This window comes from Aquila chrysaetos, chromosome 12 (assembly GCF_900496995.4).
Source record: "Aquila chrysaetos chrysaetos chromosome 12, bAquChr1.4, whole genome shotgun sequence".
Classification (NCBI taxonomy): domain Eukaryota; kingdom Metazoa; phylum Chordata; class Aves; order Accipitriformes; family Accipitridae; genus Aquila; species Aquila chrysaetos.
Genome location: NC_044015.1, coordinates 12,613,114 through 12,631,817, shown reverse-complemented (window position 1 = coordinate 12,631,817; position 18,704 = coordinate 12,613,114). Strand labels below are relative to the sequence as shown.

The window sequence follows — 18,704 nt, the reverse complement described above, 5'->3', positions numbered from 1 at the left end:
ATATTTTTTCACAGAATGCATGATTTTTTACATAGCCTTTTTATGCAAGTGTTGTGCATTATTATAGCAAATTTAAAAGCTTAAAATCTGATTTTTTTTCTGAGCTGCAAACACAATATTTTGCCACACTATTTAAACTACTGTAACCAAAACTGTTGCTTGCTGTGGCCAGACACTTAGGAAACACAGCAGTTCCCAAAAGTCTGCAGAAAGGTTCATTTTTTCCTTTGACTACTCAGACAGTATTTCCTCTTAGCCCTGTCATACTGCTCTTTCCACCAGATGGTTTGCTGGTTCCTATTCTAGCTAAGAAGGATTTAACCAGCTTGAATTAATCCTTACAGTTGTCATCAACTAAGTGTTAATGCTCTGACACTGATCTAATCCTTTGGGATTTCTTTCCTCTCTGCGCCCACCAAGCCTTTTGGAAAGGGAGGGAGAAGAACGCTTGTGGTGTTGAGCTGACAGAGAACAATGCAACACTGTGCTCCATTTCAGCAACAAGGTTACAGGTATGCACCAGGCACTGCCTGGGGAACCTAACCAGGTACATTCATATGGTAGATATGAATGACTGGGAAAGAGCTTATCTTATATTTGGAAAACTCAGTAATTTAAGCGATTATATGTGAAGCAGAAGCCAATACAAGTGTAAAATCTTGCTCATTTTTTTAGTTAACTGAGGCTATTTAGTGTCTTTCACAATATCCTAGTCTTTTTGTTTTCCTCTTTTAATATATTCCTTTTCAACTTTCAAAACTAGAGTCTCTTTTAAAATTGCTTTAGCTCTGTTCTCTTTCCTTCTAGAATCCGTATTTCCTATTGTACTGCTGAGATTATGAATCCAATACACCTGCATGCCCTCTGTATGCATTAAGAACAACTCTTTGAATTTGGGTCATTAACGTATCACTAATCTCTGGAAACTAATTATAAAGCACATGCCCAATTTACACTGACCTTTTCACCATGTGACTTAGAATCCAACTAAACAACTGACAGGCTCTTCCTTTTCGCTTCCCACTGTCCCTTGGGGAAGGCAGGATTACTAGGTGTTTCCAGTAACTACAGGTATCATTTGTGGGCATTTAACATTCTGTAAGAGATGGTAACATTTGTCACTTGTTTATCAAGAGAAGTTAATATTCAGGAAAAAAAAAAAAGATTAGAAGAAGCCTCTTTGCTACTGATGGAGCCCCTCTATGGTAAACGTTGCCTCCAGAAAACATTTTAGCTCCTTTGGCAGGGTGCAGCATTTCGGCTACAGATAGCAATCTGGGAAGCATCTATATATAAGCAAGATGATTATTCAGGGCCAATGTTCCTGCTATCCTTGCAGTAAAGCTATGCCTAACAGAGAAATGATTTGCACTATTATGTTTATATCAGAAACCGTTTTCTGGAGGAGTGATTTTAAACCATGTGGTGTCAGATCTGCTTAATTGTGACAAAATCTCAGCAAAAATGGGCAGTCTGCCACCCCCAGATTTGAAAGCAGTTGTATTTGAAATTTTTTGCAAATGCTTTGATTGATAGGTTTATAATCTTCCCTAGGTAAAATGCCTCAACAGCAACCAGACAACCTTAGACATGCTAGCTTTAGTAAACTAAACATGAAGTAACTTAGCAGAATTTAGGCTGTGATCTCACATGCACTGAATTTAATAACCATCCACAAGTATGAAATTAATACTTTTAGAAGTTTGCAGGATGAAGATTTTAAATAAACATTAACAGGTATGGAATGAGCAATTTCAAAAGAAAATATAAGCCTTCTCTGATTATGGCTGGGATCCTGAAAGAGTCATTCACATTTCCAATTTTATCTTTTATGTCAGTTGTTTTTTTACTCTTTGCATTAGCATTTTAAGGAGCATAACCAAAGTGTTTTTACAATAGGAGAAGTATATGTTTATTCTACATTCCTGCAATGCTTTCAAGAAGAGGCAAAGGAATTTTTGCTCAGGTTTTCTAACACTAGTTTTCAAGCAGCAACAGGTCATGCAGGACTTCTGCCCAAAAATGAAGCGGGTGAAAACATGTTGGTATAATGGAAACTTTAGCAAGACTGCAGCTGGTATGACCAGCTTCAAGTATTAGGGTTTAGGTTATATTTATATTTCTGTAAGTATATGATTTCCAAAGTCCTCTCCTATCCCTCCACATGTTTATACATGTTGTGTAGTCCCTCTTTGTTGTATGCCCTGCTTTAACTGGACCACTTTTTTCCCCACTGCAATGCTTGGGATCTGGCCTCTCATTCCTCCCACAAAGGACAATACAAACAAACACAACTTTTCAATCCAATTCTGTGAACTATGGCTCCTGAATTTATGTAGCATAGTTAATTTTAAGCATACTCTTGAACAGGGATACTAGAAGATAAAAAGGTAACGCAGTCACAAATGGGGGGAAGGTTTAGTGTGCTAGTACCGATTTTATAATCCATTTTCACATTACACAGAAGTTTGTTGTGTACTTCTAGCTCAGACTTACTTTTTCTCCTCCTGCTGCTCTATTCCAAATAAACCTTATGATGCAAAGATCCTCATTCAACTGGGGTTAGGCTGAGACCAATTTTGGTGGGCTGTGGATCAGGCTGGAACTGTTAAGACTGAACATTTTTAGGTCTGAAATCCCTTTTTCCTTCCTCATGTAATAGAAAGTTTGTCTGAAGTCTGGAATTGGCTCTCCCATCCTAGCTTGTGCATTCAAGGGCTTTTTGTTAGTGAGCAGAAGCTCGGGCAGGGTTTGCAAGGGCCCAAGTAGGCCCAGTTTAAGAGAAATGATTATTCACATCGTTATGGGTATATCTGCGGTATCTGCATGAGATATACAAATGCATGAGTTGCAAACACCGCGTTTCCTCTCATGTTACTGATCCCTTTTTCCTAAAAGTTGAAAGTATAAATTGAAGCATTAAAAGGAAAATTGGGGTTTTGGTCTGCCCTCCAATTTTCATCCCCCCTACTGTAATGGAGATATGAATGGCCGTTGCAGCACTACCTCTTCTCAAACACCTGCAGCAAGAAACGTGGTTTGACTAAAGCTACATGACCTCTCATAAAAAAAGCCCAGTGACGATGCTTAATTTACCCCCAAATTAACAACGGGCTGTTCTTGGGTGGGAAAGCCCAGAAACCCCAACTCTGGCACCCTTTTCAGCACTGCAGCCCCCATGCAGCAGTTAAACCCACCTCCAGCCCTGTGTCTGCTGTGTTTTTGCATTTCTATCATCCAGTGTCAACTGCATGCAGATTTGCCCCAAATTTGCCTTGCCTTGGCCACCTGGGCATGTGGCTGTCCTTCTGTTACCTACCTTCTTCCCTCAGGTAACTGTGTCTGCCATGGCCTATGAGCTGTTAGACTTTGGCCCCTGAGCAGCCAAAATGGCTCCAACCAGGCTGTCTCCTGAGGTGGGGACAGGTGGGGCTGAGGACAACATGGACGCCACAGGGTCTGTGGGGAAACAGCCGTGAGCAAAGAGGAGGGATGGCACCGTGATGCAGCCAGTACTGGGGGAGGAAGAAGCTCTGCCATTGTGCAGACTCTGAAGGGGGCTAAAATGGATGAGGAAAGAGCTACCCTAAGCCAGAAAGGATGGGAGTGACTGTTGATGAAAGGCCGTTTGGTTCCCTGTGGGGAGCAACCAGAGATTGCGGCCTGAAGGAAGATGAAGAGAGACTTTATGTTTTAAAATGGCACCTTTCAGGTGCCCTTTCTGACCCAAATCTCCTCCCAGTCTGAGGAGGAAGAATCGCTTTGGGAGGCCCCCCCCAACACCCCACCCCAACAGCATTGCCCCCTCCCCTCAGCAGGGCTGGCCGCCTGGGGCGAGGGCCATGGGGGGCCAATGGTGCTGGGGGGGCTCCACAGGGCATCACGTGATGGAGAAGCTTCTCCAGAGAAGGGAAACACGTCCCCAGCATCAAGGCAACTAGGCAACAGATTCACACTCTGGCTAAGTTTAAAAACACTGGCAATTTGCTCAAATGAAGACACAGGTCCTTGCAGGAATGTGAGTTTCACAGGAAAGCAGACATGCTTCAGGCTGTCCTGTCTGCCGGGTTTTAATTAACGATGTCTTCCTTCCACATTTCCATGTGAGTGATGTGCTGATCAAGTGCTGTCATGGCAGTTCCTGGGAGGGAAGCTCCCTGCACAGGCTCCATACAGACACGGCAGAGCAACTGATGGATAAGGCTGCTCTGCTCCCCTCAGTCTCTGTGCCGTGGCCCCGAACCCTCCCACCACATGCGTGTCTCTATATGCAGATGGTGTGCCTGCTGCTGACTGATGGGTGCTGATACCAACCTGTCCTAAAATGAGTGCATTTTCCCCCTTATTCCAATGAACGATAGAGTAGATGATGGGTCTTGTTCAATGTCAACAGTAGGGACAGTTCTACCTAATCTATAATTAAAAGCATTTCCAGTTCTTAACAGTTGTTTAACAGATATGATTAGCTACCTACTACCTCTAGTTTAATCATCCATAATGTCAATCGCTGTCAACTTGTTTTATTCATGTGGACAGGCTTATGTAGATATTCACTGTACCTCTTGCCACTGAATTCCCCCTGTGTGCATTAAATACTGTAAGCCTATAAAGAAAAACTAAACAGTAGCAAATAATCACATTGCAAATAATCACAAGAATTGATGCTCCATCAAAGTTATTTCATCCAGCGCTGCAGAAAGCCTGGGCCAAACAGCTCGAGTCTTTGTGGCAATAGCTTTGTCCGATAAAATGTTGTTGACCTACTGATTGATGTACGGTGATCTAACATTTATGATTTCTCTGAGGTAGTGATGGAAATAGCATTCCCCCTTAGGAATATTACCTTTCTGTGGTAATGCCCCATCTCCTTAGACTGAGTTCCTAACACTTGTTTCTCTCTGCTGTGCTCCAGAGGTTGAGCAGATTTACTTTGGTTATGTACAATACATAAAGTTATGGCCATGATTCTTACACCCTAAAGACTGTTAATTAAAAAAATCTACTCATTAACATTGCAGCATTATTTTGCATGATGTCTATGATTACCTTTGCTATTACTCAGGACAAGATCTTGTGTAAACCTGTGTCCCACAATTAATAAGATAGTAACTCCTGGTCAAGAAAGAGAGACAACAATTATTTTGCTCATATTCTTCACTGAATGTCCTGACATGTACACCTGTTCATGTTAAATACCACTACAGTTATGGTCTTTTATTCAAAGTAAGTATAAGTGTATATTTTTTTAACCAAACATGGAGATGTGGCTAGAATATGTAGTTACTAAGATTCTTGGTCTTGTTGTAACCTGTAATGATCACCATACTTTCCAACAGTCTGGTTTAATGTTTGCTTTTATGAATATTTTCCCTTCTGCTCACTAGTTAAAATAGAGAGAGAGTTCACAGGTACTAGTGGGTGCATGTTATGCTACACACTGCCTCATCTTCTGTGGCAAGAGGTAAGAAAGGGGACAAAGGAGCACACGTGCAGGATTGTACACTAAAGAAAAAAAAGCACACAAACATGGAAAAAGATATGTCCTCATGCTGCAGCCTCCCTACTTAAGCAGCCTCTTACAAAAAGCAGAAGAAAAGACTTCACAGAGCAGTTCGCTTCCCTGCAGGGGGGACAAAGATAAAGCAAAAAGCAGCAGTGGAGCTATTTCTGCACTGATGAGAGTTAAAACTTGTTTCTCTCAACTGTCCCTCATCAGAGGAAGTTTTGGAGAAGACAAGAGACAGTAGATGTCTTCTCCATTAAAACCACCAACCTGATCTTTACATATTGATTTAATGGATGCTAGCATAAAGGAAACAGAAATCCTGCACTCTGTATCACAACTCCCCTGTCTGAAAAATCTCTGTGCCTGGCATAGCCAGCAGAGCTCCAGGGCAGCACAGCACATCATACTCTTCTGTTCAAAAAAATCCAGTGGACTCAACAAATATTGTTTGATTTAAACCCTTTCCCAGACCTCTGTCCTTTCTCCCCTCACTAAGGCTTGAAATAGTCTCACAACCTCAGTGTCTGTTCAGGTTGGTAAGTCCCACGTGGCTCTGGACTAACCAGCTACCCACAGGACCAGAGCTACCTAAAGCCCTTTTTAAAGGTCCTCGGCCAAAAAAATCCCAGGTAAATTAAAACATATGTTTATTCTAGATCCCACTGCAGGTTCTAATAGGAAATTGCAAATTTATTCTGGTGAAATGTGCTGTAACTTAACCAGGTCAGATACCTTGTTTTCTGAAGTTAACAATAGGCTTTTACATCCATGGCTTTATTACAGGAATCTAGAGCTCTGCTTTCAAAGGAAATAGCTTTAGGCTGCATCACATGTTATACCTCCATATGGTGATAGTTATAAAACCCTTTTCTTAGACATATCCAGGAAAACTCAGGGTTGCTGTCAAGGCTGACATAACAGTCTGCTTTATCTCCTTAGTGGATGAACAGACTAAAATAGCCTTTTTCTCACAGAATGCTAACACAGTTCTGTTTCTATATATAAGCCCATGGATTTATTGCAAATCTACTGATAAAACTAGCACTACAATAACTTCTGCAGACTATTTAGTGACTTTTTTCCCCTTTAGAAAATTTGAATATACTGCTAGTACTCCTCATTTTAAATCTTTTTAAAAGTTGCTTTGGAAAACAACTTTTTTTCAGTACACTCTGACATTTCCTAATTTCACAAGCACCTCAGAAAACAGACATGAACCAAACAATGCTAATTCACATATCTGGGCTGAACCTGTCACCTAGAGAAGTGAAATTAAAGTTATATATATATGCCTTAACTTATCAAATGTCCATCTAATAACACCGTGCCCAAATCAATTGCCAGCTTTGTCAGCAGTGGCAATGTCTAACCCCGCCTGGCCAGAATTTAACCTGGTGACCAGCTCTCAGAAGGCTGCATACCACTGCCAGTCACATGAGCTATGCTGGTTCCCAAACACTTTCCTGTCCTTTATGGCTTTGCCTGAAGCATTAGTAAATCTTCCTTTTAGACACATATTCTGCATACTGTTAATAGCTGATGGTATGCCAGCGCCCTTCTCCTCACCTATTTCCAGTTCTCCAAACAAACCTTTATGCAAATCTTTTTTAGTAACCTGAAAATGATCTTAAGGGTCTTTTCCAAGCTAAATGATTCTATGAAAAAAGGAAAAAGGGGGGGTTATTTATGGTAAGATTTCAGCAGGTTTTCTTCTACTTTCTCTTTCCAGATTTCTTCTTTCACTCTGCTATAGTTACTGGCAGGTTCTAACTACTTCTTCACTGTGGATGCAAGTTCGAGATCTGATGTAATTCTAACAACAATAGACCACACCTTTCTTTGGAAAGTTTCTAAGGTGTGGTAACAATTACTGTGTCTTGTGCTTGGAGGGATGGGCAAATAGGTAAAATGCAGCTGGATTCGTAAGTGCTATTGTATAATGCACCCAGTCTGAGCCCCAATTATCTAGTAATGCAATTTTTTTTGTTTTTTCTTAAAGTTCTTCTGAGTAAGCTTTTTTTCTGGAGCACGTTAGATCAACATAGGCTTTAAATGTGAGAATCTTCCTTTAACACTGTTCAGCAACTGTTTTCCATTTTGTCGTGATTAGTAAATGCTGGCCTAGATATGCCAAAACTAGAGCAAAACAAAGGCGAAAGAAGCCTTGGATAAAGACAGAGGGGAGGGGTACTGTGTCTTGTTTTCTCTCTCAACAACTTGTTTCTGGTGCTCCTTTCTTTTTGGATTTTTATGTGGGTTTTAGGGGTTGTGGGGTTATTTTAAATAACTTAATTTTCCCTAAATACAGAAGATCATACAATGAGAGCACATTCACAGGCAGTTGTGCTGGCCATCACCTTTACATGCTTAGATGAGATGTAAGTCTGCACAGAAAAACCTTGGCTAGCCAGACATCCGAATCAGATTGAAATTGAGGAGGAGGTGGGGTGGGTGTTTGCATGTCAGATCTGGTATAGTGACACTTGCATTCTCCTTTATTACTCATGCACTGACTACCTAGAAATCACTTTTAATTCAGATAATTATACTGCTGTTCAGCTCTGATATTTTGCTTTTAATGCTCCTGTATCTTGCTCACCTCCATTTACTAAGGTGGCATTGCTTTTTAGGAAGGGCATTTTAAAAACTGACACAGAAACTGAAGCTGAGCTATCCAGGAAAGTGCAAGATGGTCCCTTCCCTAAAAACATCAAGCAGAATAAAAATGAAGAACAGATCTGGCAGCACAGTTTGCATTTCCCATTATTATTTGCACTGTCTGCATGTTGGAGATGGCAAGAGAAAATAAGGCTGCTCTGAAATCTCTTTTCATTGCTCCTGAGTAGTCTAGTTTGTCCATATATCCAAATCTCTCATTATTCAGACAGACGCTCTTACTATTCTCACCTCCTTGCTTTGTTTATCCACGTAGCATGATTGAGTACATTTCTCCCTTACCATGCAAGTAGGTGTTATGATTTATGCTTTGTTTCCTTAAATAACCTCCTACGACAGACTCCTTATTCAAAACACAATCATCTGCACTGCACTTTTATTTTTTCACAGGCATTAGATTAGGTACCATTCACATTGTCATTTCTCTAGCCCCAGAAGAGAGGCAGCCCGGGTAGAACTGAGCAGTACTTACTCAGTAGTTACTGAGAGCTGCCTGTGAGCCACAACCTTGATGTAAAAAGCTGACTGAGGGGCCATGAAGAGAAAGGAAGAGTTCAGCCTTCAAACATCTTCACTCCTTGTCCTTTTTACTGAAACACTTCGGAGTAGAAATACTTGTCCCTCTGGAATAGAACAGAAATCACATTTCTACCTGGCCAGCACAAATCATACATTTTTAGCCCACGCCAACCTGAGAGTGAACTGACAACTTTATAGGTGAAAGTAATAAAATCTCATCTTTCAAACCAATGATTCTTTACCATCGAACATTACATTTTCAACTACTGGATAGAATTAAATCATTGTGTTTCGCACATGTCTGCCCATAGCCATTTCAAGTTGTAAGTACTAGTGCTGATCTGTGACTTTGCTGTTTTACAAGTCAAAATGAGAGAAATCTTCCATGATATGGTACATGAATTTCCAAACCAACTAAAAAATATGTACCTTTGTAGATGAAAAAAAGTATTACATAACTTCAGAGAAAAAAAGAATACTTACTTGACAGGTACTGCTGAAATAAAGCAGAGTAAATACAGGAGGACTAGTACACTGTACTTACTATTGGACACACTCCTCGATTAGATCTGCTGTTTCCCAAATACATGGATAGTATTTACATTACAGATTAATTATACTTGCAGTGAAAACATTCTGAAAACTTTGTCACTAAGTAAATATCTTAAGCTAAATGTTTAAGTTAAATTTCAAACTCTTTTGTCCAGTTATATTTCATCATGCCCTACTGGGCAATATTTTTCTATTAAACATCTTTCTGAATTGGTTTTGCTCTGCTTCATTATTCTTAAACAATCTCTAGAGGAAGTTCACCGGATAGGGATTTATCATGTCTTTCCAAATAAAAATGCCTCTCCTAATCTCTGCTGTCATAACAGTCACAGGGTCTCCCAGCCCAGTTAGTGTGCATGTTGTAAGAAACGAGCAAAATATTGTACTTACAAGCTTATGAACATATAAATTTATGAGCACAAAGAGACAAAACTAATCTTAATTCAAATACCCCATACAGCTTTCCTAAAAAAGATACACTCTGCCACAGGTCAGTGCAGAGGTCTATGTGGGAAGCAGACATTGAGATAAAGTACTTTTATTTCCCTGCTCTTCATCTTTGGGTGAAGCCACTTGACCTCCTTTATAGAAGGCCATTTTATACTCTCGTGTATAAAATAGGGAAGACTCAAGTTTACTCTGAGTTTGCCAGATGCAGAGGCTGTTTTGTAACACAACCTCGTCCAAACCCTCTGCATTCGAGGAATGACAAGAAAAGGTTGTAGTAATAAGGCAGAAATTTTTCTTCTGATAGAAAGACCCAGCAAGTTTATATTGCTTCATCAGTATGAGACAGCTTCTACTCAACTAAAACGTTTATAACCCAAGCTACATTCATGTTTTTTATTTGTCCTGGAATCTGGACCCTTCAGCCTATCGCAGATCTGTTTTTTCAACATATAATGCCATTAAGTTAGACACCTCTGTTCTCTGACCATGAGAATTAAATTATATGTAGCACATAACATCCTGCTTGCTTCGAAAAAATAAGAGCTCTTCATCTCTGTGTTAGTTATATTTTCGTCACTGTCATTATAAAAATGGATATGTAGTTGAAAATGGCTCATGGAAAAAAAGAAAAAAAAAGGCCTTCCAGAAATGATGCCCCAAGACATAATCAGAGCCCTTAAATATCTGTATTTCAGTGGGTTCAGTGGAGCTATAGTGACTTAGATCTTAGGCAATTCTTTTTATGGTAGTCAATGATCAGAAAATATTTCTGCATGTTCACTAATGCTTCATCACTCATTCTTTACAGACTATAATAGTTTATTTTTCAATTTATACTTACGAGTTTGGTCTCAGGAGGTTAGTGGTATTTTCACATATTCGTATAAGCTCTTAGTTTCATAAATGTAGTATCATGAATAATTGTCATCACCCAAGAGGGATGTAAAGCCTATGAAGTTCTTTTTAAAAAGATTGAATAAACCCTTTCTCACACCAGGGATTTCTTGGATTTAAGTGTTTCCAATTAATTACTGTTGCCTAGTAGATTCATAAGCTATCCAACGTTTCCTGGAGAGATGTAGAGACAGAATTCTTTCAGACAAGCACATCCAGAAAATAACACTTGCTCACTACAGATAATGCATCCCACTGACTGTGTTAACAACTAATGTTTCTTACATCTTGAACAATTACAGTCCTGAAAATATTTACAACTTTTTTTATCTTACCTTTTTTTCCCCCTTCTCCTATGGTGTTATATGAGATCTGACTGTGTATCACTAACTTTTTGAAATGTCCTGGATATAATTTGGAGCCAGGCTGTTTTCACATTAAATTATTTTAATGGATTTTAAGTAAGAAACTCTTACTCCATCTACTAAATATGGTTTATGTTAGCTTCACCTTTCAAACTGCCTGAATGCATGAAGTCTCCTGAAAATTTACAATGTATGTATTATGAGGTAATACCTAATTTAGTTTATGCTATGAAAGTCTGATCCAGTTCCCATAGAAATAAACGAAAAACATTGTGTTGACTTAATGAAAATTGGATTCGACTCTAAAAGGGTAGGCCTCTGCTTATATGAACAGAAAGGAGAATATGGTATTTCTTTCAGTGTTTAAAGTCAGAATGAATATTCAGGAATCTCTTATTAGAGAGAAGGAGAGGGATAAAGACATAATACCAGTGAAGTCAGCAGAGGTAAACCAATATAAATGCTTTCAGATGAACTGTACCATTCTGACAAATGATGCAAAACCATAGTAGCTGTTACAGCCTCAGGTTAACATCAAGACACAAAATAAAAATGTTTCACATGATAGAGATTCTACTGCATTTATGAACACAACAACATATATTTAGCTCAGCATTTTCATTTTTTCATTTTATACTTGCATTTATGATCTCATCTAGGTTTCCTACCCCTGTTTTCTTAGCGTCATAAACCTGCTATACTCCTTGCTTAGGGACTTTGTGGGCTGTTACAGATTCTGCTTGGAGAATATATGTTTCAATCCCTATGGAGCACTGCATCAGTGCTATAAGATGGCTTTTTGTTTAACTCCTATGCTACAGCTTTCGTGTTTTGCAAATAGTACTTCATGTTGGGATAAAGAGCTCCCTGAAAAAACCCTTGGTGACCTCAGCAGAGGTGCAGAGGTCTTCCTGTGCTCTGCATACAATGCATTAGAGAAAACAGTCTTCCTGAAGTTTCTGGCATGCTGTTCTTGCTCCCTTGGATCTTCCAGAGGGAAGTATAGCAGCTGAGAAAGTTGAATTATTCTGTGCCATTAAGACTGTGTGTGACTGAGCATTTTGGGCTACCTGTAATTAGCTATGAAACCCTTTCTGATAGCTTCCACATAGCATGGACCAGACTGAAGCTGTTACCAGTTAGTGAGTGTGAAATGAGGTGGCACCCATTTGTTTCCTCCTTATATAAAACTCCCTGCAGCATTAATCTCTAATAGGATAATTACTGTGTATCTAGATCAACCCTGTAATAAAGCTGGTCCTTAGAATGTGAATAATCATCACTGATGAAACGCTGATGCAGAATCTATTAAGGCTTCAAATGCTTTTACACTTACAAGACAGAGCAGTAAACTTACCCAGAATCAGGATTTTTGGAAAATCCTGCTTAAAGACTAGTAGCCACCATTGAAGAAAATAAAGTTGCTGAGCCTACAGTCAGATTATATGCTTTCTCTAGTTAATCAATCTGGTTTTGCAAGTGAAAAAGCGTATCAGATGTTAAGTCCAGCTGTTCTTTGGTGGGACAATTCCCATAACTGGGAACTACAAAGAGAGAAATAAATCACATGTTCAATGTTGAGGTTCTTCATTAAAAAGGCTATACATTAAGCATGGAATATAATTATTAATTTTAGAAGAAAGGCAAATGAGACACTATTAGTAAAGACAGTGAATAACATAGCTGAGATGGATTTGATTAATACATTAGCAGTAACAAAGTAATCCAAGTCATGTTGAGTTTCCCAGCACTAAGTAACCTTAATTAGATTCTACTTCTCTAATACAAATATATATGTTTACCACAGGGCAGCTATCCATTATGTTGAACAGTAAATTTATGTGTTTATTTATCTAATTCTTAGTATCAGCAGTCTATTTTAAAAATAAAAGTTAAGATAATGTAATGTTTTGTATTTAGGGTCTGTTCTGCAGCCCATTGGAGTCAGATGCAGTCTCCCACTGAATCCCCAGCACTAAACTGAACCTTATTAATATGTGAGATGTTTCGTACTGGGGACCATAATTGCTCTCAGGTCTGTCTGCCATCCACTGCAATATTGTATTTACCACTTTTCCGTAGGTGAGAAAGTGAGTACCAAAATTATGACTCAAGCTCTCTACCATGTTTTACAGCTCCATATTGCCAGGAGGTTGAGGAGAGCAGCAGTGACCAGGAAAGATTTGCTGCTGCCCAACACTCAGCAGCCCTATCTCAGCAAAACCTGAAGCAAAGGCAAATTGCTCTGAATTCTCCCACTTGCATAAGGCCAGTAACGAATTTTTTGCCCATGGATGTTGTGTGTGGTGGAGCCAGGGACTCCACTGGTGCTTCCCAGCTGCACAGTGCCTTTTCCCTCATCAAGGGGAGAAGGGTGGCCAGCCTGATACTGCTGACTGTGCAGCTCCAAGCATCTTCCATCTCTCTTTAGCAATGGCGTGCTGCCACTTGACTGAAGACCCAAACACCAAATAAACTGTTATAGGGTAAAGAGGGACAAGGTAAGAGTTAACATGAAACATTTGAAATCATATTCTCCTATTTGCAAATTCTCCATATATTTTGCTCAATAAAAATAATTTGTGAAGGGAAAGACCTAATAGCTGTTTATAAAAGTGGCAGCATTTGTTATCACTGTGAAATAAAAGCAAATCCTGAAAAAAGTAAAATTATCTAAATTATGAGAGAGGTGGTTGAATCCCACAGTGGACATTTAAAATAGTAAATATTGGAATGAAGCAACCAAGTGAATAATGCCTTTCCACAAAACACTGCTCATAATAACTGACATTTTCAGTCTCTATTTTAACGCCTTGTTGTATGTTGAAAACTACTGCCACATTAAAATATAAATTTCAAATTTGAAATGTTACAGAAATAACTCCTCAATACCTTGAGGAAAGATGTTAACGTCAAATAAAATTAACCCACCAGCAAAAACCAGCTTGTCTTCTGTTATGGATGGACTGCAAAGAAATAAGGAGACATTTGTACAGAGGTAAACACATTTGGAATAGGGGGTTATAGTACCCTTCTGGAGGAATCTGCATGTATTATTATTATTATACATTATATTTTATCTGTGTTGTACTGAGCCCATCAACTGCTGTGCATCCAGTTCTGGGCAGTGAACGTCTGAGTTTTGTTAATAAGAAGTACTTTTGATATTTACTCTGCTACAACCAAAGCCAGGTTTGCATTTCAAAGGGAATCATTGTATTTATTCCCTCATTAAACAACCTATTTTTCAGCTGGAGACAGGTTTTGTATTTTGAAGTGTTAATATTTAAAACTAATATCTTCTTATGCTGAGGATGTTACTTACTGATTAAAACAGGGATCCAGCTCAACTGGTCAAGTTACTTCACATCTCTCCGAGATGTCAGTACGCGTAAGATGAGATTGATAATACCTGCCTCCTTCATGTAAAGATGGGGCAAGTTTTATTAGCTCTTTATAATGTTTAAATGAGGGATATTGATCCTGTGATGTGAGGAAGATTTTGTTCTTCCTCCCAACCTAGCATAAGATTTGTGTTTCTCAGTCTGAAGCTGGGGTGCTTGGGCTTTAGCCTATTGACCGACTGATTCACTCAGACATTAAAGTAAAATAAGCAGCACGTAGCTGAGCATTTAAACATCAAAACCTCTACTGTAAAGGGTAAGTTGATGCCAGATTAAGTAGCTCCCAATAAGTTTAGCTTTCACAGTGAATAATACAATTCACATGTGAGGCAGACCAGCTCTTTCTGGGTTTTGCTGTTACGGATGACTTTTCTCAGTCTGTCACCACCCTAAGGCGAAGGTCCTGCTAGTGTGACCTTTTTAGGACTTATCAGAATTTTTTATTTTATATTCATTCTCAGGAAGTATTTGCACAAGACTTTACAAGCATGTTGTTTTCAGCAAAGGAGGTGTGTTTGTTTATTCTCAGATTGCTTTTGGACTTACAGACTTTTCCATCTGAACAGTTATATCTGAATTACATTCCTGATTCCAAGCGTAAGCAGAACAAGCTAATTGCTGAGAGACTTCATGTAGACAGAGATATTAATTGCAATTAGAGTATAATACACAAGAAGGCTGACAGACTAGATTTTGTTATCTGGCCTCAATCAACTCACGTGGACTGGGGTTGTAAACTTTATTTCCCATCACGACTTCTCTGTATATTCCTTGGTAGTCAGCCTTGAAAGATACCAGTTATAATCTACAAGTCCTATTAAATTTTCATAAATATTCAACTTCGATGGTGATTTGCTGAGCGCCTTGTACTTGATGTTCTCTTTCACCCTGGAGTAATTTCCCTTGATAAACTTTGATGAAAATGCAACCAAAGTTAATTGACACAATTTCCCTATTTCATTCTGAGTGTAGTTGCTCTCAGTTTTACTCTGTTTGCACATGCCAAGGATCAGTTTCTTAGAGAATGACTTTGCCTGAGAGAGAAGGCTCCCTGTTAACCACAACATCTTTCCACAGGCATTTCTGTGACAATCTCCTCCACTCATCCAGAAGTCTTTTGCCAGCCATTTTCACACTCAAGGATAGCATTAATCTTGTGGTGGAAAACCTTATAAAAATGAAAGCTGTTGTCACTGTTAGCAATCAAGAAGCCCTCCTTAGCTTTCATGCAACCCTGAAACTTCCCCCTGAAAAGATGCTTCCCAGAAAGCAGGTATTTCTAACTCTGTTTTAACCAGGAATAGTTAGGAGACATTTTTTGAAAGGTCCTTTTTAGAGGTTTAGTTTATCTCTAAGAACTGTGATATCAGGGGCATCATCATGAAGTTTGGCAGTGTTTCATGTCTCCTAAACAGAATTAATAGCACTGATCTGTCTCTAATCAAAGCCCACCCAATATTTAGTGATGATACCAGCTTCACTTGCTTAAAAATAACAGCACCAATTGCCACATTCCTGAAGGTTTTTACAATATTTGATATTGAGACTTCAAAATAGGAAGATAACTGGGAAATATAAATGTATTTTTGTAATGCTTGACTTTGTTTATGATGGCATTATGTACACAGAATGCTTTCTACAGACAGGCCTCCAGCTTACATATTATTTCCTTGCTCAAAGCCCTCCAAAGATTAGTGAGTATGTCAACGTTGGTTTATACAAAAGCAGCCTCCAGGGCCAAAACGTGACGCTCGTAAGGTTGGAAATTCTACAGTAAAAACATCTTAAACATATGTGTGTGTCACTTTATTCTTAGTGTAAGTTAAAAAGCATCATCATTATATTAATAATGTCAAATGTTTTCTGTTCCCTTCTGTTTTACAGGAAACCTGTCACTGAGCTCCTAAGGATTCCTGGGTTTCAGCAATTTTCAAAAGTTTCTCTGCAAAAATTTCCAATTTTGGTCCCTTCCATCTGCCAGGCAGTATTCCTGTTTTCCTTCTTTGCTGTAGCGGCAGGAACCAACCTGGTTGTCATCAGTTTGCATGAGCAAGACTGTGCAGAGGTAATCAATCAGACAAACGAACCTGCCAAGGAATCGAAAAAGAGCATCAAGAAAATTTGAGCATTCAGTTCTCTCTGATCTCATCTTTCAGCTCACTGATTGCTGGAACTCCACTGAGTTCCTCCTGCTACAGGAACTAAGATGTCTGGGCACCTTACAACACTGGGCTCACCACTCATAGGTTACCTGTGATCAAACTGTAAGGGAAACCAGCACTGAGGCATTTTTGAGGGGAAAAAAATTACAATTTCCTTTTTTGTTTTGTTTTGTTACTGGAATTGTATAGCAAACTAATCCATTCCCTATCGATTGGATTTTCACAATTTTAGCATCCAAAGTTCTTTTTCTTTAACATTAAATCCTTAATACTAGGTATTTGGAAGTGTTTAAGCCCTGAAGGAAAGGAAAAGCTTCAGGTGCTTTTGAAAATATAAGCAGATCTCTGTATTTTTCACTTGTTAACCAGTAGACTTTTTTGTTGGGAAAGGCACAGGGGTCAGTCTCTTTGCCCCAAAGGTCAGGAGATAAAGAAAACAGTGGGCCTTGCTTGTCTTGTTCATCATTTGGGGAGAGTTTATGCTTCTTTAGACAGGTGTTGGGCCATGATTAGGTGTATTGCAGTTAAAAAAGAGAAAGAGACACATACAGATGCACACAGAGATCAGTCCATGGGGATTTACTCTACAGACAGGCTGGGAAGTGAGATGTGAGAGAAGCATTTGTCCAGAGAAGCTTTTTTTTTCTGCAGACTGTAAAACTTCCACATTACAAAGCAGACCCAGAAAAGGAAGTAGAAACCATGTCTTGGGTAGCACGTATTCACAGGTGAGCAGATTCTTTACATCTGTGGGATGACACGGGACAGGGGAGATGAATGGAAGTGGTCAAATGGCTGTTTGTGTAACTGGGAGATAGTCTGTGCCAGACCGGGGTGTGCGCGCATCACTCTCAGAAAGGATCAGTTCCCTTCAGCCTCTCCGTACCATTGTCTCCAGATCACAAACCAAGAGGCTCAGCCCCTTGTAGCTACTTGTGCTCAAGGACTATTATTTCTGTATCATATAAACGATCGTAGAGTAAGAAATTACCTGATTAGTTACCCTGCCATGGTCTCCAGTCTGAGCTGATACTTGAGGGTGGGCATCCTTCTTCCACGCAGCAGCTACAGGATTACTATTTGCTGTTCAGAGATATGAAACCGGGACAATATAACAATGGAACTTGTACAAAGTAATAGCCTAATTCAAAACCTCCTGAAGTTAGTGGAGTGACTCCCACAGATTTCAAGGGGATTTTGCTCAGCCTCAGAGGACCAGATTTTTCTGAAGATATTTAGACGTCTAATGGGATTTTCAAAAGTACCTTAATAGATTAAGCATCTAGTTGCCCTGAGATTTAGGCACCTAATTTTCTTTTCATTAGATTTTCTTTTGAAAATGTGATGTCTGGGTGCCAGCTGCATTTCTAAGGATGCAAAGATCTCTGAAAATTGGACTCTTAGTGATTTGCCAGAGAGCACGTGGAATGTCAGTAAGCGAACTCAAGAGCACCAGCTCTGCAGTCTGCTGGCTGTGGCTCTCTTTTTGGTCAGCCTTGGGCGCTAATGAAATTTCAGTGCATAAATACGTCTGGCTGACATGATTAAAAATAACTTTAAATAAAGATATCAAAAGTAACTCCTTGTCCTCTCCATTCCACATTAAGTTTTATGGAAGAAATAACACATATTTGTAATTATTCCTTGTGGAGGAAAGACAGGAAAATTTTAAATCTACTTTAAATTTTGGCTTTAAAAGACTGAATTAATTTATTTTTTCTTTCCTCTGGAGGTCTTTTTTTATTTTCCATAGTGGCTGAAAACTTCTTGTGCATCATATTTATTTCCTATTTATTCATTTTTTAAATCCCTCCTTTAAAGCTCTGTGTCCTATACTACTCCTTATTTTTTATGGAAATTTTTACCATGAAAAAAGAGGAGCAGACAGAGTTAGGGTAAGGTAACCACTTTATTTAACTTGGCCTCTGCATGGACCTACATATTTGTTTATGATTTGCAAGGTTTCTGCTTTCATCCAGGCAGAAAATGGTTGCTAAGCAGCAGCATTGCTTTTTAAAAGGCAGAGCCAGGGCCTGATCCTGCATTGACTTGTGCATGTGGTTATTCACAGGGTTATGCCCAAGGAAGGTAACTTACACATACCTCCCACCTAGGCACTAATATATGTCTCTGTATAACTCACATAGTTATGTACATGTGCATATATATATATACA

At 39.2% G+C, this 18,704-nt stretch overlaps 1 long non-coding RNA gene across 2 annotated transcripts; it reads left to right on the top strand.

Moving 5' to 3' along the window:
* The first annotated feature begins 401 nt into the window (after positions 1–401).
* On the top strand, positions 402–17,104 carry LOC115349118. Of its 2 annotated transcripts, XR_003926003.1 has the most exons (5): positions 409–512; positions 13,098–13,463; positions 13,838–13,960; positions 15,444–15,639; positions 16,251–17,104. It is a non-coding gene; the product is annotated as an uncharacterized LOC115349118 (long non-coding RNA). The 2 variants fall into 2 exon arrangements; XR_003926004.1 differs by lacking the exon at positions 13,098–13,463 and having other exon boundaries at positions 402–512.
* Positions 17,105–18,704: the final 1,600 nt, after the last annotated feature.